A 27,839-nucleotide genomic window follows, 5' to 3' on the forward strand; every position below is an offset into this window, starting at 1 on the left:
AGCGTTCTGCGGGCACCCCCGTCACAGCAGGCTGGTCACAGCCCCCTTCCCAGGGGTACCCCAACACGTCACTCTCTGCCCTACTTTTCTCTTTCTTCCTGCAGGACCCAGATTCTATCTGCTCCGCATCTTCTGCAGCTGCCTGTGAGCTCTGGGGTCTTGTTACCCTCCAAGCCTCAGTTTCCAGGGGTGTCCGGGGGACATGTACCCTGCTTTTCAGGGCTGATCGTCCAGCGGGTGGAAAGCTCCTCTCTTCGACCGGCACCTCACAGGCTCGGGGCTCTGGGGACCACGTGCCTCTTTCCCTGGGACACCATGGTTTGTGCTTATGATTTTTTTTTTTTTTTTTAGAGAGAGTGAGAGGGGAGAGAGAGAGAGAGAGAATTTTTTTTTTTTTTAATATTTATTTCTTAGTTCTCGGCGGACACAACATCTTTGTTGGTATGTGGTGCTGAGGATCGAACCCAGGCCGCACGCATGCCAGGCGAGCGCGCTACCGCTTGAGCCACATCCCCAGCCCTGTGCTTATGATTTTTGAGGGTCATTATTCAACTCCTTTGTCTCTCAAAAGTTTGGACAATAAATTCCACAGTGGCCGTTTGTTTTCTCTCGTAATCGCTGGTTGGCCTTCCCTTGGCCAAGGGCACCCTGCGCAGGGCCAGGAACGCCGCATTTGCTCTGGATTCTTGCTCTACCTCTGCCGCCCAGCCCAGTAAGGACCTGGACGTCGCTGGCCTGGCCTTCCTGCTTCCCCAGCTGCTCCATGTGGGAACGTCGTCATCTGCCGCAGGGCACGGCTCCGGGTCCTTCTGCATCCCCCAGGCCCAGCACCCGGGGGGGGGGCGCTTGGCTGGGGGATGACTGACTGGAGAAGTGCCACTTGCAGCCCCTGTATCTCATGGGGCTCCCGCCACTCCAGCCCCTGGGCCAGGGGCCTAGTGCGCTCTGCCCAAGTGCCCCCAAGGCCTCGCCCACTCACTTCCCCAGCACCCCCCCAGCCCCTCCCAGCCAAGGTGGAAGAGAAGGCCCTTGGCACACACCTTGGCTCAATTCCAGTTGCTCTAGACTGTTCCCCGAACCTCTCTGAGCACCTGCTTCTTCAGAGATTGGGCAAGACAGTTTCCCAAACCACTGCCAGATCCAGCCAGGTTTCTGGCCTCAGGCGCCAGATTGTAATGGGTTTATAGGACACTAAGACCTCAGTTTGGATCCTGGTTCTGCCTCTTCATAACTGCGTGACCTCAGGCAACTCACTTAACCTCTCTGGGCCACCATTTTCTCAAGTGAACATTGAGAAATCCGTGGGGAGGCGTCGGTGAGATAGGTATGTGAAGCATCTGTGCAGGTCTGGGGGACCGAGAGGACACTAACTAAAGGCCTGCCTCTCACCCCAGGGGTTTGCTAGTCAGGGGAGTGCGGTCCTCCCTCCTGCCCTCCCCCCTTGACATTTCCCTCAGGTGGGGAAGTCAAGGCCAGGTGTCCCCAGGAGGCCGATGGAAACCTGGTCACCCACAACCGCCACATGGCCTGGATCCACATGTCACTTGACAGAGACGTCAGAGGCAATGGTGAGAAGATTTATTGAACCAGTTTCATGAAAAACACCCCCAGGGCCCATGGGGCAGGAGCCTGGTGCACTTCTGGCCCCGAGGGGAGAGCAGGGCCGCCCAGGGCACTTGTTCATTGAGCACCTACTGGGTGCCCGCATTTGCCCTCCCGTCCTCTCGGTCTTCAGCAGCACTCGGGGAAGTGGGCCTCACCCCCACGCCAGGCAAGGCTCAGGGCCGTCCACTCCTGGAGAGGGGAGGTCTGAGCTCAGGGTGTCTGGTCACTGGCCTTGGTTGCCATTCCTCTCTGTCACTCTGGCGCTTGCCTCTCGGGGCTGCCTCAGTTTTCTCCTTCCTGCCGCTCGAGCCCTCCCTCCCACCTACTTCTCAGGGTGCTTTGAAGGTGGGTGGGGGCGTGTTTTCCCAGAGTCCTCCGGGCCTCCCAGGGCAGCGTGCTATGAGCCGAAGCCCAGGGACAGCAGGGTAATGAGCCCTTTCCCAGCACCCTGCGGCCAGGAGCGTCAGCCCATTGTAGAGGTGGGGAAGCCCAGGCCAGGGAGCCCTATCTGGGACCTGCCCACGGTGCCCTGTGAGTCAGCGGTGACCCGGGGCCACCTGTTTGTTCTCCTTCCCTCCCGACAAGCGGAGGCTGAGGAGGAGGAAGGGCAGCCTCGGGAACCTCCCGCCCGTCCCTGGGAGGCAAGACACCAGTCTCGGTGTCTCTGGTCTGGCTGAGCCTGGCTTCAGGTGAGAAGGGGAACGTGAGGATGGGGGAGTCCAGGCTCCTTCCTCCCTGGACACGATTCCTGGTGGCCTTGCTGTGACATGGTCTCTTAGCTTTCTCCAGCCATGGCTCTGTGGTAAGCCCATGGCCAAGATGGTACGAGAGCCTGAGAGAGAAGCAGCTGATGTGGAGAGGGGGAGGGAGGGAGCTTGTGCCACACGCAGTAGGCCCGCTCATCCCATCACAGTGAAGAATCCGGCTCAGAGGGGCTGACAGTTCAGGTCGGCGTGTGGAGCAAAGTGGAGATCCAGACTCAGGCTCGTCGGAATTCAAAAATGTTGCAGCTTCTGAAGTTGCCCCCCACCTCTCTGGAACCTCCTCGGAGAGGTGGGGTCTACAGAGGGTCAGCTTCGTGGCCCATGACCTGCGAGAATGCACAAGGCCCTCCCGGGAAGGATCACACGCTGAGTGGTTACTTGGTTCTGTCCAGCTGTGTCCATCTCTAAATACATAATAATTTTTGAAAGAGGGGCCCTGAGGTTTGCTGTTTTCGGACGCTGCCATCGCGTGACCCATGCGGCTCCACACACAAGATGGGAGGCCTCTACCCCGTGGAGGGCCTTGGGTGGACACTTCCCTGTGACGTCCTCATCCGCACAACCAGGAGTGTGGGTGGCCAGCACGGGACCCTGCCCATGAGGGCTTGAAGAGGGACCGACGGAGACTGAGTCTGGGTTTCCCAGGAAGACCTGCTACCTCACGGAGCTTCAGGGTGGCTGAGAGGTTCCAGAGACCAAGGAAGGTGACCTGGCAGCCCTCGACGGATGCAGCTGGGGCAGGGCCCCTCAGTGCGGCTCTCAGTCACAGGAAGCTGCGGGACATTGTTGACAGACGTGATCACAACGCTTTGATGGTCCCAACTGGGTGGGGGTGGGAGTTGTTTTTCCTTCTAAGCAAACACACTTGGACAGTCTCGAAGTTGTCACCAGGCAGGTGTGAACTCACGGCAGCCACCCGGAGCTGCTTCTGATGCTCAGAGGCACATCCCGGGCCTGCCCTGGGCGGAGCTGCTCTGTGGAGCCGGACAGGGCCCCGAGTGCTCCGATGGCTCAGGCTGGGCCGCTGAGCCCCCCAGGCCCGGGCAAGTGTGGCCCAGAGACCCGACGTCCTGAAGAACCCAGACCACAAGATGACTTCCACAGCACAAGCTTGTAGTGACCCCCACTGCCCCCCCCCCCCCGACAAAGAAAAAATGAACACTCTGTGCCCCTTGCTTCTTGGGTCAGCTCCTGGGTGACCTGCTGGAACTAGGTCCTGTCGTAGGCTCCGCTTTGGGGGCATCAAAAGTGGGAGTGGGTGGGGCTGCACGGAGCCCCTCTTTCAGACTGAATTCACAAACTAAGGCCAGGTCTCTGTCCTTCTTCAAATGTCGCAAACCTCCCATCGTCTAGGAGGGGAGATGGCTGATGACAGCCAGATGTGACCCCGAGCAAGGCTTGTCCTGGAGGTGGGTGACAATCCTTTCTGGTGGGGAGTGGGGGCAGGGGTGGGGCACAGCGGAGACTGGACTTTGCCAAGATGGGGCTTCAAGTCCGATGCTGGTCACATCCTTAGCTGTGTGTTTGGGAGCCAGTGAACTCCCTCCTCTGGGCCCCGTGACTATCTATCAAATGAGGGTCACCAGCCCCCAGTCTCACAGTTGGCTGGGAGGGTCCAGGATGTTTGTAAAGTCATTTTGTGATTGATGAACAGCTCCGCACATGCGTTATGACGGGTTGAGGGCTGCCGGTTAAAGAGGTGGGAGCCGCAGATTGTGAGGCCACGTCCCGGCAGGAGCAGGGATGGGTCTTGATCGGTGGCATTCCTAGCAAGGCCCCCACAAGAGGGTTCTAGGCAGGGACAACAGTCTTCTGGCTTGTTGGAAGTGGTTCTTGGTCCTCCCTGGTGTGCCTTGGAGCTGCTGTGGTACAGAGGGTTGACTGGGGCTATGCTCCTGTCCTGGGGTCATCTAGCAGCTGGTCCCCAAAGAAAACACGCAACCCTGGGGGACCTGTCCACAGCTGGTGAGCTGGCCTGGCGGGGTGGGACCTGGGGCACAGGCATAGCAGTTTCTGTGCTGGTGCTGGGGTGACAGCAGGGGACAAGGTCCAGCCCTCCTGGGACTCCTATTCTCATGGGGGGAAAGGCAACAGAGATGTAATAGGAGGTCAGTCTGTGCCATGAAGAAAAAATATAGCCAGATGAGAGAACGAAAAATGACAGGAGGGCCACTGACATGCAAGAGGGGTCAGGGAAGGTGGCCTCAGAAGTTGACATTAGAGCAGAGAGTGAGTCACGAAGCTATGTGCAAAGAAAGGCAGAGATGGAAGTCAGTGCAAAGGCCCTGTGGTGGGAGAATGTTTGAGCAAGGTGGTTAGAGTGGAGAAGAAAAGGTAAAGTCAGAGTGTGCAAGAGGTAAGGAGGAGGCCAGATCATGCCGGGCTTTGAAGGCCAAGGCAAAGTTCAAGTCCAACTTTTGCCACTAGTCGCTGTGTGACCTTGGTTATGCTCCTTTTCCGCTCTGGGTCTGGTTTCATGGTATGCAGGTAGTGGTCGGAGTAGGTAAGGAGTTCTCAACTGCACAAAGTCTGTTTAAAAAATAACAAAACAGCCAGTTGGTCAGAATCTTCTCTGGTGCTGAGGCCTCCATATTTATTCTGGGTGCTCGGGAGCAACCAGGAGAGGATGCGCTGAATAGGAGCCGATGGACCTGCATGGTCGTCAGGGCCCATCGGATGGGACCATCTCCAGCCCCTCTGCCATCTCTCCCTCCTGACTGGTTTAGACCAGACAGCCTGGGCCTGCGACCTGCAGCCAGCCACGCCAGGCACCCACATGTTCCTGCAGCGCCCTGTCCCCTTCCTCCTTCCCATGGAGCCCTGGGGCCTGGGCACGGTGCGGGGGGGTACCCTGGGCCCTGGGAGATTTGTTTACGGTGCAGATTTCACTTCTACAGGCTCCGCACAGCTGCGATCTTGCCTCATCGCAGTTGCTAACACCGAGAGGCGGCCTTCGCCCTGTTTGCTAAATTCCTAAGTTCCTCTTTTGGGCATGTGCCTGTCCCTCCGAGTTCCCGTGGCTGCGTGGAAGTGGACCGAGGCCCAGAGGATGACTAAGAGGGGAAGCCCCTGCGCTGTGAGCTCCCAGCGGCTCCTGGATTGCGTAAGGGCTATTTTTGAGGAGATTGCAGACGATCTGATGAATCATAGCGAACACAGGGCTCGGGCAGGGGACGGTCCTTCCTCCTGCGGCTGTGGAGAGCGGAGCTTCTCAAAATGAATCAGCTGTGCCTGAACCCCAGGTCCGTGGGAGGAGGATGAGGGTGCACATTACACATTTCCAATGTATCGGGGGTGTGCCCTCGGGGCTCTGGACGTGGGGCTGCAGAGACCCAAATCTTTGGTTTTCTCGGCGACTAAAAGAGAGCAGGCCTCACCCACCTGAGCCTGCCACCTGGAACCTGCCAACCCTCCATCATCATGGAACATGGCCACTCGCACTTCCTGAGATCCGAGGGGGTTGTCTAGGAAGGTGCAGTGGAGAGGAGTTACTTTCAATTAGAGGCAGACAAGGTCTGAATGCAGAAGTCCCTGGGGCCTCCCCTGGGTTTGGTAGCCCAAGTGAGAAATCCCTGACCTTCTGCAGAAGATTCAAACCACACCTGTTGGGGGAGAGGGGAGACCCTTCCTGCTCCTTCAAGCTCAGGAGCAGAGCTGAGTAGGGGTTGGGATCCGTCAGGCTTTGGAATTAGACAATACTGGATTTGAGGCCTAAATCCAATATGGTAACCTGGAGCAAGACTGCAGAGATAGCTGAGCCTCAGTTTTTTGATTTGCAAAGTCAGGAAATAATATCAGCCTGCTGAGACTGTCGTTAGGAATGCCTGAGGATTGCACAAGGCTGTAGGGTGTGGATGATAAGAACTCCGACTCTGCAGCCGAGGTTTAGGCCTTTGGTCTCTTACTAACTGTGTGTGCTTCGGCAGATCACTTAACTGTTCTGTGCTCAAGTTTCCTCACCTGTAAATGGGCAGGACACAATGTGGCCTTCCTTGCAGAGCTGATGAATGGGCTGATAGATGCAAAAGTGAAAGACAGATGACTGGGACTTCATGCGTTCTCAGCGAGTGCTAGCTATTGCTAGGTAAAGCGAGGCTCACGGCAAGTTAACACAGATTTCTTACAGTCAGCGTTCATGAAATTGTCATCGTTGTCATCATTATTTTTCTACAGAGCTGAAATGCCTTCAGATAGAACCTGAAGTCATGGTAGAAGTCAGACTTTGGCCTCCTTTATAATTCTGCTTGGTTTTGTCCAAAAGACTGCCAGAGAGAGGTTTTGCAGTTAGTTGGAGAGGAGGAGAAAGACAAGCGGGGGAGCTTTCTTGGAGAGGATTAGAATTCTGAAGTGTCCTATTCATCTCTCTGCAAAATGGAGAGTCTTCAAAGATTGCCCAATCCATAGGGCGCAGGAGAGCTAAAGATAGCCCAGCCCACGGCCCAGCCCCACGCGGCCTCTGGCTACTGAGGCGGAGAGATGAGAGTTTCCATTCACGTTTGCAGGAGCAGCGGGCTCTGTTGGGCAACAGCTGACACTGTGGGTGCTTTCCTGTGGCCGCTGCCGTTGGAGAACATGTTCTTAAACAGACAAGCTACCTGGGGCTCTAGGTCTGGCTGGCATCTCTCCAGATGGAGAGATGGGCCTGAGGTTAACCTGATGGCCACAACCAGAATGTCTAATTCAGCGTTTTCACTCTTGTCTGCAAATTTGAATCACAGAGAAAGCTTTGAAAAACGTTGCTTGGACCCCACCCAGGCCCATCGAATGGAGATGTCTGTGGACAGAGCTGGCCGTTGGATTGTTCAAAAGCTCCTTGGATGGTTCAGGTCTGCAAAGAAGGTGGCCACTGCCCCCAGCCGTTTCACTGCTTGAACCTGAGCTCTTTGTCCTTTCTTTCATCTTGAACTCCATGCCCCTCCCTGCCCCACTCTGACCCGGCTCGTTTCATTCCATTTTCTGCTTTTCTGCTCCCCCCGTTCTTCATTTTATTGTGAGCTGCTTTATTTGGCTACATTCCCCTGGAATCGATTGGTTGAAGCATGTGATCATTCAGAAAGTATTTATTGAAAGCTTACTGTATACCAGACCCTGGCATAGGAAGGGCAGGTACAGAAAGAAGCAGGAAAAGACCAAGTCCCTACTTTCATGGAACTGATATTCTTATCCAGAGAAGAAGTAAATAAGCAAAAAAAAAAAAAATAGAGAATATGCATCAGTGGAGACTGGAAGAATGTATCAGGGGAGGACATGTGAGTGACAGGTGTCAGGGAAAGTGACATTGAGCAGAGACCTGAAGAAAGTGAAGAAACCATCACATGGATGTGTGGGGGCAGAATATTCCAGAGAAAAGAAATGATGAAGTCACAGAGAAGTGAACACCCTGAGCCCACTCCTTGCTAGTTCTCTCCATTCCACTCCACGTCCCCCGTGACGTCTCATCTCAGAAACACCATCCACCCCATTCCGGTCCTAATCAGACTTGGCTTAGCTCAGTAGGTTACCAGTCTAACATCAGGTACCAGGTAGGGACACAGTACCTGCTAATTCAGAGTCAGCTGATGTAGACAGCACCACCTAACTGGGCTCAGTTCAGCTCTGGACAGGTGTCCTGCCTGACAACCATGTGCGGGTCTGGAGAGGAATTAGAAACCAGCGACTGCAGACCCATTTCCCCACGGGAAGAGCCTTTTGATCCATAGATTTTTGTTTGATTACATTCTCCAAATACTGGATCTCAATGGGCACCAGCAACCCACTGGGATTCAAATGATATGTCCTTATCTCATTTTGTTCCCCTTATCATGGTGCCTAAAATTGTCGTATTCGGGTCATTCATCGAGAGGTGCTTGGAATCTTGCATAAACTGGGAGCTCGAGGGAAGGGGACAGGGGACAGGCAGGATATGATCGGAGAGGAGAAGAGGGAACTATCAGGATTCCTGTCTTCCAGAACTGGCCAAGGTGGCGGGGAGGTCCAGATACAATGTGCACATCCCAGGGCTGCATGGGGGCACGGAGGCTGTGGGGGTGGGTGAGCAGGCCGTTGGATTGTTCAGAAGCTCCTTGGATGGTTCAGGTCTGCAAAGAGAGATCAAGGCCATGTGGCTACATCAGTATCATACTGAGGCCTAGCGTGGCTGTTTGAAGACAAGTCTGCAAGTTTGTTGGCCCACTTTTCACTGACAGGTGAAATCTATGTTCCCTCTTGAATCTGAATTGGCTTTAGTGATTCTCTGGTGAGCACTGGAAAAAGCAGAGATTTGCTTCCGTGAGAGCATAGTGGGGTCGCGTGAGGTCAGAAAAGCCCACAGAGCTTCAGCTTGATTCACTTGGATCATGCCCGCTGGAGGAAGCCAGCTGCCACATGAAGGCCAACCAGCCCAAGGCAGCCAAGCCAGAGAGGCACGTCTGACCACCTAGCCAGCAGCCAGCCAGAGGCCATCTTGGCTGAGACTGGAAGCCACAGAGCAATCTTGACCGCTCAGCCCACCGAGCCTTCAGATGCATGCGATCGCAGCTGGCATGGACGCAGCCCCATGAGACCCACCAAGTAAGGATGGCCCAGAGAGGCGCTTTCTCAATTCTTGACTCACAAGACCACAAGCAAGATAAAATGGTGATTGTTTTACACCACTAAGTGTTAGAATAATTTATTTCCCAGAATCGTAACCAGACCTCTTTGTGCCCAGCCAGCCTTTTGTGGCCTATGTTTATGGGGACCAAACATGCAGAAAAATGATGACGACAGCTCAGAATGGGCTTTGAAGAGCGGGAGAGGAAGAAAGAGGGGCTTCAGACCAAAGGGCTTATGGACATGGAAGTAGTTTTAGAAACTACCTTGTCCAATCCCTTTGAGACCGAATGGAAGTGACTGGCTCAGGTCACCAGCTCAGGGATCTGGATTCCCATGTCCTTTCTTCCTTCTTTGGGAGTTCTGGGCAGGTATGGAGCTAAGGGGCTGATAGGACCGTTGGTTCTGTTTTCCTTGGAGTGGGTTTGGATTTCACTAAGTTAAACACCTGGATTTTTCTGCAAGTGACTCCTTACAGAATTCTTCAACTGGAATGTTCCCCTGCCATCCCTGCATGTCTGGGCCCTCCCAGGCCATCATTTCTTGGATGCATTCAATGACTTAGTCCACTCACATTCATAAGGCACGTCCTGCCTGGGGTGCCCCTGTTGAGCAAGGTAGCTATGACTCTGGCCTCGGGGCCCACCCTGCTCTCCCCAGGTGGCAGAGACAGCTCTCATCTTTGAACTCCAGTCCTGTGGACCTTGCTGTGAGGAGTTCATCCCTCCTTCATGCCATAACCAGATGCATGGCTCTCCTCGGGAGTCTAAGCTTCCCAGGGTGGGCTCGGTGCCTGATTCACATTGTCCCTACTAAAGCCTGCGCTTGCCACCCGATTCGGATTTCTGTTGCTCTGGGGATGGGTGAGCCCCCTGCTGCTGTCATCCTTCACATGTGACAGGAGTCTTAAACATGAATCATGAAAAGTGTGTTCTGGGTCACAGTGTAAAATAGACTTCATGATTAAATGTTTGAAAATATTTATTCTAAGCTGAACTGCTCCAAACACACCGATAACACAAAACATTTTATTTAGCAGCTTCTACGTGCCAGAAGATACTCCTGAAACTGAACACTTGACAAATGGAGGAGCCCCGCCCTTCTTCCAGCACCTCTCAGCCTCTGGTGAGACTGGCCTCCTCAACCTCCCCGTGAGTCTCCAGTAGAAACTATCAGGCTGGGCTCCAGGGGCTGTCTCCCGACAGCTCTGCTGAGCATGTGGAAAGGTGAGGTGGGAGGGGACGCAACATTAGTCCACCCGGGGTCTGGGCCTCACCCCCACCTGCCCTGGGTGGGAGGGTGCTCATCCCCCAGGCCTGGTGACTCACATTATTTCAGGATGTGAAAAGACTCACATTATTTCAGGATGTCTTTATTCGTTTATTTCTACTCATGAAGCACAAACACATTGACATGCTTCCCAAACTAGGTGCAGGGCAGGTGGTTGTAACAGGGGCCATAGGAGGAGGGAGGGGAGGAGAGGAAGAGGGGAAAGGCAGAGGAGGGGGGAGAAGAGGAGTGGAGAGGGCCCTCAGTTCTTTCCCTCATTTTCAACTTGAGGGTCTCAGAACATCAGAGTAGGCGGTCTCCCTAAGTATCTCTAATCTGGCTCCCTACCTCTATGGGTAAGGATCTGAGGTCCAGAGAGGGAGGAGGACGTTCCTAGGGGACTCCAGCTGGGCTCACGGTCTTCACCTGCTCCCTTCTTCCCACGTCTTCAACGCCCCCCACCCTGCACCCCATCCTGGGCCTTGAGACCCTCCTCTTCACTTTGGGGACTTGGCCCTGTTGTCCTGCAGCTGACTACCCTGAGCTCTCACCCGGGAGCCTGTTGTTCTGGCCTCCTTTGAGCACCTCGGTCTTGTTCGTCCACCCCATGGTGGGGACAGAGTCCTACTCAGATGCTGAACGAGCCATTCGGCACAGGTCGTGGCCAATTAGAATGGACACTGGCCAAATCTTAGAGTATCCCTACTGGGCTGCACGTGGATGCTTCCAGTGGTGGATGTGGGTCATCTGGGGGGTCCTAGGCAGGCACCACTGCTGGGGTACACTTGCCAGTCTTGGGACAGTGGCCATCAACCACTTGTGTGGGACTATTTCATTATTTTAACTCACAAGAGGTGCATTCTGGCCAACTCAGCCCAAATCCCACCCTTACATCCACATCCTTGAACTCACATGCGGCCTCCGCATTGGTCATGACCCCCCTGATGCCACCTGCTCCTGTGGATTTCCAGTGATTCCCCTCATCAGATCCCATGTTGCCAGCTTTGCATGGATCAGGGAAGAAAGAGGGCGTCTGCATGTCACATGATGTCCTAGTGGTGGGCCGTGTGTGTGTGCTGGTCCCCCCCCCCCCCACACACACACTCTGCTGTCACCAAGTCCCACAACCTGGGCACCTGGAATTATAAAAACGCCCCCCCCCCACAGTCCTGGAGGTGGGGAGCTGGAGAAGCCTTTCTCCTAGTTGCTGGTGGTCGGCTGCTAACCTCTGGCGCGCTTGGCTCGTGGATGCGTCAGCCGAGTCCCTGCCTCACCTTGGCGTGGTCTCCTTCCCGAGTCTTACGTTCACTCTGCTCCCTTTCCTAAAGACTAGTCCTGCTGGATCAGGGCCTTCCCTTCTGAACTCATTTTAACTTGTTCCTCTGCAAAGATCCTGTTTTCACAAGGAGTCACGTTCAGCTGTCCTGGGGGTCAGGACTTTGCATTTTTGTGAGGCCATGATTTAACCTACATGAGGAGGATGTATTGAAGCATCTTCTGGTGAACTCTGAGTGGGGGGACCTTATTCTTTCAGTCTGAACTCCTTTAAAGTCTTACCTCTGTACACGTCTTTCCCTTCCACCCTTCCCTTTTCTTCCAGAACTTGTTTTACTCACATGACACACTCCATGGCAGCCACGGGTTAAAGACGGGAAAGCTGTTCTGCTCTGGGTGGAGAGAAATAGGAGCCCCAGAAGGTGCCCTGGCACACATTTTGGGAACTCCCGTGTAAGCTGTCATCAAGTGTCCCCCAACCAGATATCCCACAGGTCCTTCACACCCTGGGTTTGGCTCCAGTGCAGGTTTATATAGTCTTGTTATTTTGGGGCCAATGCTGCTGGTGACCTATGCATGTTCCTTGCCAAGGGCTGCCCAGGAAATGGATCCCTACTGCTTTCACCCCTCAAGCCCTGCTCTGGGTGGGCTGTCTGAGGGTGCCAGCCAGGACAGTTGCCAAGTGTTCTAGTCAGGATAGGAAGCGTGGAGTTTTTCCATGACTCTGCTCCTTGTGTTGGCTGCAGAAATGAACCTGCCTAGTTTGAAAGCCCAGCCTTGACCCCTCTTGCTGTAGCTTCTTTGCCCTGAAACTTGCTGGGGCTGGGCCTGTGGGGGGAAAACTCAGTCTTGGTCTGGGGGCTGTGCAGGACAACCTTGTGTGATAGGCAGCACTCTTCCCACAGAGCTGTGTGCCCACAGGACCCGCCTGAGCGGAACCACCGGCCTCCGCCTCCCCTAGCTTCCCATCTCCCTCTCCAGGTACGCGACATCCCAGCTGCCCTTGCAGGGATGTCACTACTGGGTGGGTCACAAAGGACTCGTGCCTTGCCAGCACTCATTCTTTCCCTCGATTGCTCTGATGAGGCAGGAGCATTCTGCATGGTCTTGGACCAACAGCCAGGGAGGAACTGAGGCCCTCACTCTAAGCAGCTAGGAGGCACCCAGTCCTGCCAACCACCTCGGAGTAAGCTTGGAAGTGGCTTCTGCCCCAGTACAACCTCAAGATGGTTATAGTCCAAGCCAAGATCGCGATTGTGGCTTGACCCAGAGGACTCCGCTAAACCATCCCAAGGAAGCCGGGAGATGAGAAATGTTGTCCACCAAGTTTGGGGTAATTTGTTTCGCAACACTCTTTGCTTTCTTGATACAGAGGAAAGAGAAATCAGAAATCAGCTTCCCCCAGCTCCAGGCTGTTTCGTGACGATGAGGTAACAGGTGTGAAGACCATCCATATTCATCATGGTGGGGCAACCTGGCCTCCTGACCTTATCTATAAACAGTTGAGCTACGGCAGCAACCACTTGCCTCTGGGCTTCTTTCTTTCCTTCTTTTTATGATATTGGGGATTGAAACTAGGTCCCCACACATGCTAGGTGGTGCTCTACCACTGATCTCCAATCCCAGCCCTCCTTATTTTGTAGTTTGAGACAGGATCTTGCTAAGTTGCCCAGTCTGGCCTCAAACTTGTGACCCTTCTGCCTCAGCCCCCAGAGTAGCTGGGATTAGAGGTGTGTGCCACTGTGCCTAGCCTCTCTGGATTTCTTATATGAGAAAAACACACATATTCCTATGCAAGTCTCTGTTGATTAGACTCTGTTAATTGCAGCCAACAGCTTTCCTAAAAGTACATCCCTTTCCCTCCCTGGACTAGATGATCCCTGAGGGCTCAGCTCATTCTGGGCAGTTCTTCTCCCTCGGTACTGATGATCTTCTGTCAAGTGCTGTTTCCATCAGGGTTAATGGCACACTAGGAGCTGCAGACCCCACGAGTGTGCACCGTGGTTCTCTTACTGAGGCTGGCTGTAAGTGTCATACGGCATCTTTCCACTTGAAGCATTACCTTGAACACCAGAGTATGCTGGGGCTCTGGGCTCAAGGGTTAGGACAGACTATGCCACAACCAGAAGCTGTTGCATAGCCTTTTCTGCTCTGGGCTCCGCTTAATCCAGAAGCTAAAGAAATCTACCAGGTATTGTTTTTTTTCTCCCCCAGTCCTGGGAAGTACAATATACAACAATTTGCTCTTTGGAGAGGATATTCTAGCCTTTCCCAGAACCCTTTTTCAACCCAATGGACCTTGAATTTTCACAAGGTTTATCTCCCATGCTGTGTCTTATCAAGCCTCTAGGGTGTTTGCCACTTCTTATTCATTGCTTATTGATTAACAGGAAGTCATGTTAATACGGTTGACCAATGTGACACTCTGTGCAATGTCCAGGTGGTCGGGTCCTTAAGGGTGGCACCAATCTCCCCCATTCCCTAATGATGCAACATTGATTGTGCTTCCTTTGGTTAGTGGTTGTGGGTGGAGGCAGTGTCAGAAGTTTCAACTTGACCTTCCCCAAGATGATAGCTTATCTCATAGGCCAAGGAAATAATATGAGGTTCTGCCAACTATCATGACCACTGCAGTTGTTTACTTGAGGACTGAGAGAATGACCACTGGGTGAGCCCGTGGACCCGACTGTGAGCTGGACCGGAGCCTGGACTCCATTTCTTACGGTACCCGGGGCCAAGATGTTTTAGATCTCTGTGTATTGGCTTGGACCGTGGGTCCAACACTTCTCAACGTGGCTGGGCATTTTGCTTTCTCTAGTGCAAATTCCCTGAGTGAAAGCATGGCAATCATTCTGACACGGTGGGGCGGGGCCTTTCTTCCTGGAGGTCTGGTATTCTCTTCAGTCAGTGGGTTCCATGTCTGAAAACGGGCTCAGGTCTCGGAACTTGGCAAGGGAACGTGATCCTTGATTTATTTTGATTGCATAGATTGAGCAATTCCTGTGCTGGCTGCCATCTAGCTCGACAGAGGAATGTCATGTACAATTAACCATCTCCATAGCAGTGGGGCCAGCCCCCGGCTGCCTTGGTGACTCTGGCGCCCCTGAGGATCTTGCACTCTGATGGTTAAGTGCCATCTGGCACCTATTATTTTGTGATCCTAACATTCCCATCGCTATCGGAGAAGTCTACCAGACCCAGAATTGTTTTTGGCTAAATAACATATAACTTGGCTCTAGTTACGGGTCTGGCAATCAGGAGTGAAGTAGGGGTCTAAATGTGGGGGGAAAGGGGAGTGAGTTTTCCTGTAACATAGAAACTTTTACATTCCCTTCTTTAATCTATAAGGGAACATGGATCATCTGCTAGTGTTTTCTAGGTGTCCCGGGTCACTTCTGCAGGCTCAGAGAGTTCTGAGGATCTGGGGCTTTCACAATTCTTGAGTGCATCTACCCTAATGTCCCGATTTCTTTCCAATCTCAGCCTCACTGTGGCATAGCCGAGTAGCCACACTTGAGAATTTCCTGTTGCTCTATAACCCTTATAATTAAGATTTGGCCTGGCTATGACAGCCCTGGCTGTCCTCTGGATGCGGGAGACCTGAGTCCTTATATACTGCCACAGGAGTCTTCTCACCTTGTGGCTTTATCTTGCACGGGTGATTTTCTCCATCTTTCTCTAGTACTGTTATGGCACTTGGCCAGCCAACTGATTTTATTGTCATTACAAGGAGGGCTTCATTAAATGTGTCCAAATCCTGAGTTATTTTACCCACCAGTTTATTCTCTGACCCAACAGCCCATCCCGGTTTCCCGCTGAGAGAAGCCTTCCTAGAACACCACGACATCACCCTGGCTCTGCGCGTGCCGCCTCCTCCTCCCTCCCCAGCCACAGTGAGGTCAGCCGGCCAGTGAGTGGGTGATCCCATTCCCAAATGCCATCTGCTTCCTAGACCACCCCACTTCTGGAATCAGTTCTCTTAACTCAGATATCTTAAGACTAAGAGTCATAAATCTGAATTCAGGGTGTTTATTGTGGGTGCTTTGCGAATAATACGTGTAAGGAAATGAAGAATCTAAGACTGGGCAGAAGGAATAATTGAAGTTGCACGCAGTAGGTCCAGAGGCCTCAGCCAATTGCATGGGGATCCACGAAAATGACAGCACTCGGCAGAGTTAGCCCTGATTAAGTCCCTGGACTTCTACATTGGCAGAGGTGTTGCTTACAGGGAGAGGAAGTAGCTTTGGGTGAGGCAGGGCCCCTCAGGTAAAGGCAATTTCTGGGCAGGAACATGGCTCATCTGCAGCCAGCGCTCCTGGCATCCGGGCCCGTGATGGCCCTTGTTCCTTAGAGTGAGCTGGGCAGAGCACCACAGCATCCAGGGCTTCCCAAAGTGTGGTACCCACACCAGCAGCATCTACGTCATCTAGGAACTTGTTAGAAGGGCATTAGAGGGGCAAAGTCTTGGGCCCCACTTTAGATCTACTGAATCAAGAACTCTGGCCGTAAGATCAAGTCACCTTTGTTCTAACAAATCCTCCCAGTCAGTTTAGGAGGAGTTCAAGAGATCCACAGTATCCCAGGAGCAAGATCTAGTGGATCATTTACAAAGAATTCTTTTGCCTTAGGCCAAATTTCCTATATATTCAGAGTTTGATTATGGGAATTATATACACTGGTATTTGTTTCCTTGATCTATTCTTAAAATGTTTTTGTTTGTTTCTTTTCTTTTCTCTTTCTTTCTTTCCTTTTCTTCCTTCCTTCCTTCCTTCCTTCCTTCCTTCCTTCCTTCCTTCCTTCCTTCCTTCTTTCATTGATTGAACCCAGGGGCACTCAACCCACTCAGCCACATCTAATTTTTTTTTTTTTTGTATTTTGAGACAGGGTCTCACTAAATTGCTTAGGGCCTCACTAAGTTGCAGAGACTGGCTTTGAACTCACGATCCTCCTGTTTCAGCCTCCTTAGCTGGTGGGGTTACAGTCATACGCCATCATGCCTGGCATTCATTTATTTCTTAACTGACTGATGCATGAGGGTAACTGACTCATTTGTTTCTCTGCTTAGGATCTGCAGTATTTTCCAAAAATATGTCCAGCAGCTTTTGAGAAATGTATGTGTCTTGAGCAGCTTCAATCTCCAGCAATAAGCAGTCCCACTTTATCTGTGCAGGGTTTGGTTTGTTCAAGGTTTCAGGCACCTACTGGAGGTCTTGGAACATATCTTCTAGCAATAAGAGGGCACTACTATATGTACAGAAACCCCAAACAGCCCACTGGAAAGGGTTTGGGTACTGGTATTAGGGGAACCTCAATCTAGTGCTCAATTCAACTGGCTACCCAGTTCCTCTGACTGTGAGACCCTAAGAACCCTTTCTCATTAAACAACAACAATAACAACAACAAACAAGGCATGGATATGAAGAAGAAGAGTAAATCACACAAGGTTACTGCTTCTGACCCTCCCTTCCAGGGTCCTGGTCCTGCGTGTAGTCATTTGGTGGGCTCCTGGGCACATCCCTTCCCATCTCTGTGATGTCACCCCATCTACAAAGTGGAAGGGCATTGATCTCGCCAGACGCCGAGGTCCTTCCTGTGCCTGTGAGCAGGAGTCGTGTTGGTCATTCGTGTCTTCCAGGTATTTAGGGACCCAGCCTCAGGAATGGAAGTGTCCTCCAGGGTGTTTCATATGTCTCTTTGAGTAGTGTCCCACCAAGCCCTGCATGGTCCAGGACCTGGAGACTTCTTGGACTTCACCCTTCCTCTTCACCCACATGCTCCAGCCCCTCTGTCCCCTCCCTGATCTTTGAGCAAGCCACCCTTTTACAACATTCACACCCCCCTTTTAGAACATTCCACCCTAGGTGGGGATGCTGCTGGCTCCTTCTCATTAGCTGCATCTCAGCTCTGTACTTCCCTGGTACCCCACTAAGTGAGCCCCCGGTTCCCTGCTTCCCTCCCTGTCTGGTCAGCTCTTCAGTGTCCTGCAGAGCACTTTGCACACTCGGAGGCTCTCCTGTTCAGTCGGCTTGGCCATCGTCTGTGCCTTCTGCTAGAACGCACAGCTCTGGGAGGCTGCACTTCTGAGCTGGCCTTTCCCTGATGGCATCCCCGTCAATAGCTCGGGCATTCAGTGCTCAGAACCATTCTGAATGGATGAGTGAGTGGAGACCTGCTCCAGAAACCCAGGCCGACTTTGTTGCTCATCCCTGTTTGGCTCTTATCGCAGAGGAATGGGTTTCAACAGGCAGCCCATTTCCTCACTGCCTCGTGGCCGTACCCGTGGCTCGTTCCATCCCGCCCAGAAACCTCCAGGACGTGCCGGACGGGCTGGGCCTGGCTCTGCCACCCTGGCCATCCACTCCCAATCCAGGCTCCCAGCAGCCTCCCCAACCCTCTGAAGCAGAGATAGGGAGGGAGTGTGGGGCGAGGAAGGAGAGAGGGAGCAGGAGAGACAAGGGGCTGGGTTTGGCTTTGCTCTCCAACCAACCAACCAACACACGCAGGGCATCTGGGTTCGAGTTTCAGCAGGGATGTGTCAGCAGAGCGTGGTTGTGTTGGGCTGGGGTAAATATGGAGGGGGTTAAGTCACTAGGGAGGTGTGGTGGTGTAATGCAGATGACACAGGTCCAGATGTGGTGTCAACAAACACAGAGCAGGAGCTGGACTGCTGGCTGGGGATGTGGGGACGTGGGGGGTGACTCCCCAGGGAAGGGAGGGTGTGGCCGTCTCCCATGCCTGCCGGGAACTTTCAAAGGAGAATCCCATGAGGATCCTCACACCTGCCAGGTGGAGTCCTATTATCAAGGTCACTTGGGCATGTGAGGAAACAGGATGCAAGACTTGGAGGAACAGGCCCAGGTGTGGAGTGGAGATCCAAACATGGTTCCATCAGAACCCCGAGTCCATCTCATTCTCTTCTGCCTGGGGACCTGGGTTGGAGTCATAGCTCAGTGGCTTGCAGGCTTTGTGAGCTGGTCAAGTTCTTCAACCCTTCTTTAAGAAGATGGCCCAGCCTGTGTGCCCCAGACCTATCTTCTGTCTTCCTGGGCACAGATATCCCTGCCCAGTGGGGAAGGGGAGAGAGTGGGTGGTGGGTGGGATGAAGGGGTGGGAAATGAAATATCCTCTGATGGACCCCAAGGACATGGAACATGGAAGCTGATTTGGACCCTAGGTATTGCCAGAATCTTTCTTCTCTGAGCTTGCCAAGTAGATGACTCTGTCCCCACAGTGTGGTGGTATCCGGGTCAGGCTGCCTGCACTTCCTACTCTGTTGGCTATGACAGCAGGATCAGGTTGTGGGAGGAGTGATATCTGAGAGTCCAGAGGTTCCAGAGGACTTGGGTGGTGAGAGAATACCTACCATGGGACCAGGCCCTTGATGGACACTGGAGATATCTAACCTCACCGACCCCTCCCCAGACTGTGAAGAGTGGAGGAGCGTCCTCTGCCTTCTCCTTTCAGAGTGACCAAGCTGAGGTTGGGAGAGTGGAGGCAGGTCAGCACACAGAGGTGAGCTGGATTCAATTCTATGTCCACCCACCAGATTCTTTTGTAGCTTTTGGCTTCCATGTGGACTGACAGGTGGGGAGGGCCAGGGCTTCCCCTCTTTGGAACTCAACTCCACCATCTGTAAAATGAGTGTCTGCTGACCTTCCGGAAGCCTCCCTGCTCTGCCAGGCCCTGAGCTGCTATCTTGGAAATTCTGGTCCCATGACTACTTGGAGGAGCTGCGGGCTTGCTTATCTTTCCTGGAGCTGGGAGGGCCCAAATGGCAGCAGCTTGGGTCACTCTTGCTGGGATAAAGGTGTAGCTTCCTCGGTGGTCTCTGGATCTGAGAATGTCCCTCGGAATCTTCACTCTACCAAAGGACATAGAATCACAGCCCTTGCCCTCGAGAGAGAGCTGTGGCAGAGTTTTGTTTATTTTTGGTTCTCTCTCTCTCTCTCTCTCTCTCTCTCTCTCTCTCTCAATTGTACCATTTTAAACCATTTTTAAACACATAATAATTTAGTGGCCTTAAGTACATCGTTGTGCACCCATCACCACCATCCATCTCTAGAACTTTAAAAAGATCATTCCATACTTTTTCCCCATTAAAAAATGACAACCTGTTCCCTCTCCCCAAAGCTCCAGGTTGTGGTGCTCTTACACCAAGACTGCATGACACTGTAGATTCAGTGCCATCCTTTCCCCTTTCCCAGGTTCATGCAAAGAAAAGGGTGACTTGACAATGGGACTGATTTCCAAAGAGTCAGGGACATTCCTAAGCCCGGGTGAGGACAGCGAGCACTGGGTCCTTTGGCCTTATGATACCTCTGCCCCAAAGTGTCTCAGTGACTACAATTGCACTGTTAGTCTTCATTGATTACCCTTTCTCTGGAGTGCTCTCTTTTAAAGTCTCTCCCTTCCGTTAGCTCTTGGGAGCAGATACGGAGCTGCTGTTATGGAACACTGGGTCACCCTGGGGCAGGAAATCCGCTTTCCAGTTCTGGCACTGCCTCTGACTGCGTGATCTTAAGTAAGCACCACGACCTCCGTGGTTCTCAGAAAGCCAAATGAGGCTCAGCACACACTCATCCGTCCAGCGCAGTCAGGACACCCGCTCTCAGGGTACCAAGCATCAAGTGAGCTGCTTCCCAGAAGGTGCAGGGTGGAGATGCCGGAGAAGGGAGAACACAGCCTCCTGCCGTGGCTGGTCCGCTCCTCCTTCCTCATGTCAGGAAGATGCTCTGGGGGTTTGGATGTGGCCTGTGACCCCTGTGGCTATGGAAGGCTCCACAGCCCACAGGTTCTGGAGATGACTCATGGGGTTTCCTAAAGGTCAGCCTCTTTCACTCACCTTTCCCAGGGGTTTATGAGTGTGCTAAAAAAACAGTTTTCTTATCTCCTCTTGGGCCCTGATGCTTGGTGAAGGGCGCTGAGCTCCTATTACTCACAACATTCTGGACACAAAATGTGTGGGTTTTCTTTGCACACTAACCAATTCTCCAACTCTCTGAACACCAACAGGGTGTCTTACAAGGGAATTCAATTCAGAGGCCAGGGGCTTGTGGGCTCAGCCCACAAAACTGTACTCACCTCAGATGCCACTCACAAGGGTCAGGCCCCCAGGCTGCTCACACCTTCATGACTTAGCTCCAAAATCTGGAGGATTCCCATAGCCTTTTCAGGTTTGACAATTTGTTAGAACAGCTCATAAAACTCCAGAAAATGCTTTATTTTTCCTTGCTGACTTATTATAAAGGATATGAATGGACAACAAGACCAAGAGGCACAGAGGCCAAAGTCAGGAAGGCTTCTGACTCCATGGAGCTGAGGTGGGCTGCCCTCGGGGCATGCGGGTGTGTCTGCCAACCTGGAGGATCTCCAAACCCAGCTGTTTAGGGTCCTAGTGGAGTTCCATTATGTAGGCATGATGAATGAAATCATGGGTCTGCACTCTCTCTCTTCCCTGGAGACTTGGGAGTTAGGCTGAACCTACGCTTCTAGTCTAAAGACTGCCCCCATCCTGAAACCATTTAGATGCCTAACAAGAGCCAAGTTGGCTTCAGAGGAACAAAAGAGCTTCCTATCACCATTATCACTCAGGAAATCCCAAGGGATTTAGGAGCTCTGTGTCAGGAACTGGGGACAAAGATCAAATACCTCTACGGGACTACCTGTAGTGAGAAGAGCCCTCCTCTGCCCAACAGAAGGCTCAGCAGACTGGTTTGGGGTACTGTCTTCTATAGTGCTTCTTAGTGAAACCACCATTTATCAAGGGTGCACACTGCAGGGAGGCAGTTACCATTCACCTTCCTCACATGTAAAGAAGGGGTGTATTAGTTATCTGCTGCTGCAGAACAAATATCCTCAAACTTAGAGTTGGACACACAAGGCACATTTATCATCTCACAGGTTCTGTGGGCCAGGGATCTAGCTGCAGTCAGCTGAGTCTGACTCTAGATCTCTCATGGCTGCAGTCAAGATGTTAGCTGCAGTCTTTATTTTGGGAAGGGATTTGCTTGTAAGCTCACTCTGTGGCTGTTGGAAGGATTCAACTTCTTTCAGGTGGTGGATGGAGACCCTCAGTTCTGCACTGGTTCTTGGTCAGAGGCCTCCCTCAGTTCCTGTAGTATGGGCCCCTCCACAGGGTCGCTCACAATATGGCGGCTGGTTTTCCCGGAGTGGGCAAGTTCAAGGGCAGGCAAAGAAGCGTGAGAAAGAAGAAAGTCATAATCATTTATAACCTAATTTCACAAGTGGCAGCCTACAATTTTGGTCATGTTCAACATGTTAGGGGTAAGTTACTAGAGGTGCCTTTAAGGGGAAGGAATTATACAAGGCTATGGACACTATGATGGGGGATCACTGGAGAACATCTAAGAGACAACAACAAGGAATGATAGTAATATCTACCCTGAGGATGGTTGTGGGGACAAAAATGTGACAATATTTACAAAAATGATTGCTTTGGATATGCCAAAGCATTATGCAAATGTTAGTTATTTTTGTATTATGAATCATCTATTATGCCCAATAATAATGATACAAGTCAGTATTTCACTAATAATCATAGCTGTAGAGAAGAAAAATTATACACCATTAGAACTACGAAGAGCATCAGAAACCAACAATTACAACCCATTGTAATAGATTGTAATATATATTACAATACCATTTTGCAAATGGTGGAAGAGTGCATTCAAAGCTATTCAGAAAGAGCCTCCTTCAGCCCCTGGAGCTGAAGGAAGGGGTTCTTAAGGCCCTCTCGATGCTGTACCTGTGTGGCGGGGTAGACAGGTGGAGGCTGCCTATTAAATCAGTGAATAGTGCCTGGGGCTGGGGTGGTCCAAACTGGCAAGGGCAGGATGGTCTAGTGCTGTCCACCCTCACTGCGCGTCAGAACACCTTGGGAAGCCTCAGCGATGCCATTTGATGGGTGCAGGTTGCAGCTCCGGCACTGGGAGCTCTCGAAGTTCCTCAGGGAGCTCCAGTGTGCAGCTCATTGGAGGAGCCGAGGTAGCATCTCTACTCAGGTGAGGGGGCCCAAAGAATGTGCCAGTCAAGTCTGGATGCAGAGCAGAGCAGGTGAACCTGGTCCATGGCTTGTTTCTGTGAACCAAGAGTTTACTGTGCACCGATATGCACATTTGGAACTAATGTTCACGCTGCTTTTGTGCTACATGGCAGAGTAGAGCCGCTGTGACTGAGACCACACAGCCCACAAATCCTACAAATGCACCATTTGGTTCTTCACAGGAAAAAATGTGCCCTGCTCTGAGGGCAACGAAGGGAGAGTGGGCCGTGTACGGGGTGTAGGGGAATGTCTCGGGAATCGTTTCAATGGAAGGGAGAGCAGGGGCCAAGCCAAGCCTTGAAAGGAGACTGCAAGGAGTCGCAGAGAGTGGGAGGGGGCACAGGCACACGCCAGCTGTTTGGGGCAGGATGGGAGGAAGGTCAGAGAAGAGGAACAGCGACGGTTAAGGTGAGTGTGGAGAAGGCAAGGTGGTGGAGGACCGTCACAGAGGGGCAGACAAACCTAGAGAGGGTGGTGCCCTGCAGCCCAGGGAAGGGAGGACTGGGGAGGTTGTGGTGGGAGGGGGTGCTCCACAGGACCCGGGGTGGCAGAGGCCAAGGAGGCAGGAGCCTGGGCAGAGGCTGCTGGCTTGGCTATTGGCAGGTGCTTGTTGTACCTTAGGTATATGGTAAAAAAATAATTAAAAAGAGAGAGTGAGGGAGCAGGAGGAAAAACATAATTAAAATATGAAAAAAATAGAGGTGACCTTCTAACATTCCTACTGTATGTGCTTAATAGGGATGGATGTTTCTTTGTTGCTGTTGTTTATTTTTTAAATTTAGTTTTACTGGTGCATTATAATCATACATGATGGTTGTTCCACTGTGCTGTATTCATAGGTGTCCCTAACAGTGCTCAACCTCACTCCCCAGCGCCTTCCCCCCTCCTCCTCCTCCTCCTCCTCCTCCTCCTCCTCCTCCTCTTCCTCCTCCTCCTCCTCCTCCTCCTCCTCTTCCTCCTCCTCCTCTTCCCCTCCTCCTCTCCCTCCTCCTCTTCCTCCTCCTCCTCCTCCTCCTCCTCCTCCTCCTCCTCCTCCTCCTCTTCCTCCTCCTCCTCTTCCCCCTCCTCCTCTTCCCCCTCCTCCTCTTCCTCCTCCTCCTCCTCCTCCTCCTCCTCCTCCTCTTCCTCATCTTCCTCCTCCTCCTCTCCTTCCCCCTCCTCCTCCTCTTCCCCCTCCTCCTCCTCCTCCTCCTCCTCTTCCTCCTCCTCCTCTTCCCCCTCCTCCTCTTCCCCCTCCTCCTCTTCCTCCTCCTCCTCCCTCCCCTCTTCCTCATCTCCCTCTCCTCCTCTTCCCCCTCCTCCTCCTCCTTCCACCTGCCTCCTCCTCTTCCTCCTCCTCCTCCTCCTCCTCCTCTTCCTCCTCTTCCCCCCTCCTCCCCCTCCTCCTCCTTCCTCCTCCTCCTCCTCCTCCCCCTCCTCCTCTTCCTCCTCTTCCCCCTCCTCCCCCTCCTCCCTCTTCCTCCTCCTCCTCTTCCTCCTCCTCCTCCTCCTCTTCCTCCTCTTCCCCCTCCTCCTCTTCCCCCTCCTCCTCCTCCCCCTCCTCCTCCTCCTCCTCTTCCTCCTCCTCCTCCTCCTCCTCCTCTTCCTCCTCCTCCTCCTCTTCCTCCTCCTCCTCTTCCTCCTCCTCCTCTTCCTCCTCCTCTTCCTCCTCCTCCTCTTCCTCCTCCTCCTCTTCCTCCTCCTCCTCTTCCTCCTCCTCCTCCTCCTCCTCTTCCTCCTCCTCCTCCTCCTCTTCCTCCTCCTCCTCTTCCTCCTCCTCCTCCTCCTCTTCCTCCTCCTCCTCTTCCTCCTCCTCCTCTTCCTCCTCCTCCTCCTCCTCTTCCTCCTCTTCCTCCTCCTCCTCCTCTTCCTCCTCCTCCTCCTCCTCTTCCTCCTCCTCCTCCTCCTCCTCCTCCTCCTCTTCCTCCTCCTCCTCTTCCTCCTCCTCCTCTTCCTCCTCCTCCTCCTCCTCCTCTTCCTCATCTTCCTCCTCCTCCTCCTCCTCTTCCTCCTCCTCCTCCTCCTCTTCCTCCTCCTCCTCCTCCTCCTCCTCTTCCTCCTCCTCCTCCTCTTCCTCCTCCTCCTCCTCTTCCTCCTCCTCCTCCTTCTTCTTTTTCTTTTTTCTTCTTCTTCTTCTTCTTATATATTTAAGTGGGATTCATTTGCACATGGACACAGTATATTTTGGTAGATTTTGTCCTCCATCCCCCCATCTCCTTTCTCTATTCTATTGGTTTTCCTTTCTATTTTGGTGAAACAATTGACAGCTTCAAAAAGAAGAAAAAGGTATCTATTTGACTACATAAAAGTGCCATGAGAGACCACTTAATTTTTAAATACTGCTTTGCCACTTTCATGGCATCATTTTGTGGGGAGGGGTATTGTATTCTATTTTCAGATGCCATCAACCACATCAAAATTCTGTTCTCTTCTTGCTCTTCCTTTCTTTTCTTTTTTTTGGGGGGGGAGGGTAGGGGGTACCAGGGATTGAACTCAGGGGGCACTCGACCACTGAGCCACATCCCCAGCCCTATTTGTATTTTATTTAGAGACAGGGTCTCACCTCCCTTTTGCTGAGGCTGGCTTTGAACTCGTGATTCTCCTGCCTCAGGCCTCTCGAGCCCCTGGGATTACAGGCATGCACCACTGTGCCCGGCTCTTGCTCTTCCTTCCTGTCTTCTCTCTATGTCTTCCTCTGGGGCCACAAGTATACGTATGCACTTAATTATACCTATCAATCTGTAACTTTTAAAAAGTGATCTCATATTGCCAGTTGTCTCTCCTGGAGACAGGTCTTGGTGTGACTAATCTATTCGTCCGAAACACTTGCTATGGAGCCAGCTGACTGCACACAGGTTGGTTCAGGCGCTGTCTCACGGTTCCCCTCATCTCCTCCTGTCCTTGCCCCATAACTTCAGCCCTTGTGCTCAGGCTGACTTGTGAGTGACCTTGGACACTTGTCTGCTGGACATGCAAACGTGGCAGAGGATGAGACGTGGTGGACTAAGCATTGCCTTTGGGGTCCAGCAGATCTGGCCCCCAACTTGCTCTTGCTACAACCACATCTGTAGGAAACCTACCTACTCTCCTTCAGCCTGTTTCCTCAAGTATAAAATGAAGGAAAAGCATCCAATTTCAATGAATTGTTATCTGAACTAAAAACATGAAGATGTTGCACCTCAGAGTGAATAGGTTTCCCCCAAAGAGTACAAACTAGGTGAGAAGACGCATTTTACCTGTTAAAACACAAATGCTTTGGGCTTATTATCCTCAGCAGTGTTCTTAACATTCATGGAATGTCACTGCACATACAGTAGGGTGTCTCTGTCATTGTACAAGAAAGCACGATATCTTTCCTGCCTCATTTTCCCCAGCTGACAAATGAGCATAATAGGAGCACCTGCCTCCCTTTGTGTTGAGGATGCTGTGGCCTAGTGCATGCAAAGGGTCCATGGTTTCACCTGCTGCGTGGTCACTGCTTTAAGCACTGCTGGATGCATGGAGCCAGGAGCATTTACATTTGCACATCTGACATGTGCGCGGCAGGTTGTCTTCTTTCTTTCCTTACATCCTTACCCCGCCACTGCAGCGTCTGTGAGGTCTGCATCTCATAACAGATGAAGAGACTGAGGCTCAGGGAGGATAAACAAGAGTTGGTCAGGCTCGTGCAGTAGGTGATAGAGCCCGATTTCCAGGCAAGGCAGCTGGAGCAGGGATAGGAGGCAGGGGCAGCTGCAGGGAGGGGGCTTCCTGTGGGGGAAAGGCTGAACTTGAGCAGACGGAACGTCTGCTCTTCATTGTGAAGATGATGACTTGCTGGGCCTATAATTCCCTTCATTCCATTCTAAGTCTTTATAAGGGTCTGTTTCTCGGGGAAGTCTTAGATTTGGTGTCCACTGTGTCTCTTGAGTTACAATAGTAGCCACATGGGTGCAAGAGCAAGAGGTGAACAAGAAAACTGCTCTGGGAGAGGTGGCTGGCGGCAGAGCCCTCCTCATAGGGATGGCGCTGCACTGGGACAGCAGCTAGCTTCCTGCAGCTGCTCAGGTGGTGACCAGAAGGCACAAAGACGTGGGATATTGGGCTCAATGAGAGCTAGGTGAGGCCAGAATGTGAACACCTGGGTAGGGAGACCGGCTCCCCCCAGGCCGGCTGCCCCTGGGGGCCATGACCTAGCTTTTCCTCCTTTCCTTTTCATTGTCCTCAAGTAAGGAAGACAGTGATTGTTTTGGAAGCTGTGATGGGTAGAAAGATGTCCATGTTCTAATCCCCCAAGTGTGTCAATCACCTGATCCCGCAAGAGGCCAGGAGACCATCCTGGATTGTCCAGGAGGTCCCATGTCACCACCGGGGCTTTATAAGAGGGAAGCACACGTTGGAGATGAAGGCAGGGTGGGGGGGCATGGGCCAGGCAAGGCAGGCAGCCCTGGAACCCCAAAAGGGCAGCTCATGGGTTTCCCCAAGACCCCAGCAGGAATGCAGCCTTGCCCAAACCTGGAGTTCAGACGTTTTGACCTCTGGAACTGGAAGATAGTCAGTTTGTAGTAGTATAAGCCTCTATTTGTGGTAACACTAGGAAAACAGTGTTATAATAGCACTAGGAAAACAGTGCAGAAGTAGGTACCCGCCCGCCCTCTCTCTTCCTCCCTCCCTCCCTCCCTTTTTCTTCCTTCCTTCCTTCCTTCCTCCCTTCTTCCCTCCCTTCCTTCCTTCTCTCTTTCTTCTCTCAAAAAAGGGAACAGACAGGGTCTGGGGTTGTAGCTCAGTGGTTGAGCGCTTGCCTCCCATGCGTGAGGAACTGGGTTCGATCTTCATAAAATAAAATAAATAAATAAAACAAAGATTTTTAAAAAAGAAAAGGGAACAGACAGGATTCAGCTTTGAAAATTTTCCCACTAGCCCCGACTGTGCTCTGAGAAATTCGCCCCCAGGGGCTTTCCGACTCACCAAGTCCCATTTCTCTTTCTTCCTCATCTCTGGGCTGTCTCTCAGAAGCTTTGATCTCCAACCTCACAATAAGATCAGAAGAGCACCCTCAATTACAGATCATGTGTTAACCCACCCCCCCTCTGTTTTCAGCCCCCGGCCCAGGAGTTCCTGCATTAGAATGTTCCCTCCAAGTCCTTGATGGATCCCTCTGCTCAATTCTATCTCAATTCTCTCCTTCTGTCTTCTTCCAGGGCTCCACTTTGTCTTTCCCCTCTTTGCAGATCCAGTGTGGTCATGTCAATTTCCCTCACTCTTGGCCCACTGGTGAAGCCCAGATGCCTCTCAAGATGTGCACGGACCTGCTGATGAGCCCTACACTGCATTTT

At 52.4% G+C, this 27,839-nt stretch overlaps 1 long non-coding RNA gene across 1 annotated transcript; it reads left to right on the plus strand.

Moving 5' to 3' along the window:
- Positions 1-5,518: 5,518 nt before the first annotated feature.
- Positions 5,519-27,839, plus strand: LOC308633108. The gene is made up of 3 exons (XR_014018707.1): positions 5,519-5,611; positions 9,979-10,165; positions 27,705-27,839. It is a non-coding gene; the product is annotated as an uncharacterized lncRNA (long non-coding RNA).

This window comes from Spermophilus citellus (genome assembly GCF_964194105.1).
Source record: "Spermophilus citellus genome assembly, chromosome: 14".
NCBI lineage: Eukaryota > Metazoa > Chordata > Mammalia > Rodentia > Sciuridae > Spermophilus > Spermophilus citellus.